The following is a 1,798-nucleotide window of genomic DNA, read 5'->3' as shown; positions in this document are numbered from 1 at the left end:
ATCCCAGGGATAAATTCTACCTCACAGTGTTTAATCCTTTTAAAGTGGCTGTTAAATTCAATTTGCTATTGTTTTGTTGAGGATATTTTCATCTGTATTCATTAAGGATATTAGCTTATAGTTTCCCTGTAATATCTTTTTTTTTTTTTTTTTGGCATTAGTGTTATAACAACACTGGCCTCATAAAATGAGTTTGGAAGTGTTTGGTATTCTTCAAATTTCTTGTAGAATTTGAAAAGAATTGGTGTTAAGTTTTCTTTAAATGTTTGGTAGACTCCAGCAGTGAAGCCATCTAATCATGGTGTTTTTTTACATAGAGGTTTTCGATACTTGATTTAATCTTTTTACTAGTTATAGGTCTGTTTAAACTTTCTGTTATTTTATGACTTAATCTTAGTAGGTTATATGTTTCTAGAAATTTATCAGTTTATTTTAGATTGTCTAGTTTTACGGTTTATAATTGTTCATAATAGTCTCTTATAATTGTTTTTACTTTAGTGGCATCAGATTTAATGTCTCCTTTTTTTTAATCATTGTACTTATTTGAGTATTCATTCTTACTTTCCTTAGTCTAGCGAAAGTTTGTCAAACATTGTTAATTTTTTCAAAAAACCACCTATTAATTTTACTGATATTTTTCTATCGTGTATTTTTTATTTCTGCTCTATTCTTTATTATTTTCTTTCTTCTATAATTTTAAAATTTATATGGAACCTAAAGGACACTGAATAGCCAAATAAACTTGAGAAAGAACAAAACTGAAGGCATCACACTTCCTAATTTCAAAATACGTTTAAAATTCAAGTCAAAAACACAATAATATTACCTCATATTTGTTAGGGTGTTTATTAGGGGAAAAAAAGACAATAAGTATTGGTAAGGATATAGAGAAACTGGAACCATTGTACACTGTTAGTGAAAATATAAAATGGTACAGAACTTTGGAAAACAATATAGAGAGTTCTTAAAAAACTAAAAATAGAATTACCAGATTACTTAAAAATCAAACTTTTGAGTATTTATCCAAAGAATGGAAATCAGAATCATAAAGCAATATTAGCAACTCCATGTTTATTGTGGCACTGTCCATAATAGCCAAGATGTGTAAGTAAACTAAATGTTCATCAACAGATAAGTGGACAAAGAAAATATGATATATACATAGAATGAAATATTGTTTAGTCCTAAAAAAGAAAACAAATTGCAATATGATACAACATGGATGGACCTTAAGAACATTATGTTAAGTAAAATAAGTAAGTCATAGAAGGACAAATATTATATAATTCTACTTCTATGAGATATCTAGAATAGTAAAACTCATAGACTCAGACAGTGGAATGGTAGTTACCAGGAGCTGGGAGGAGGAAGAAATGCTAATCAATGGGCATTAGGTTTCAGTTAAGCAAGATAATTTCTAGAGATTTGCTCGACAACATAGTGCCTATTGTAAACAATACTGTATTATATACTTAAACGTGTGTTAAGATGGTAGGTCTCATACTGAGTGTTCTTACCATAAGAAAATAAAATTGTATTTAATAAATTTGAAAACATCATCATATCTTATATTTCTACAACATAATAGTAGTATCTTTCCTAAGCCTAAATGTAAAAATGACCTTACTTTGGTTTAACATTTTGCCTTCTGCTCTCAAATCTCCTTTCTAACTAACCTGAAATATAGACAATATTGACATATTCACTATTTATTCTTCTCATTGTGTCTGTATGCATTCCAGGTACATGACATTTATTCTAGACTACTGGAAATGTTCAAATTTTACTCAGCATATGG

Source organism: Pteropus vampyrus, unplaced genomic scaffold (genome assembly GCF_000151845.1).
Source record: "Pteropus vampyrus isolate Shadow unplaced genomic scaffold, Pvam_2.0 Scaffold87, whole genome shotgun sequence".
Taxonomy (NCBI): Eukaryota; Metazoa; Chordata; class Mammalia; order Chiroptera; family Pteropodidae; genus Pteropus; species Pteropus vampyrus.
This window is presented reverse-complemented; position numbering follows the sequence as displayed.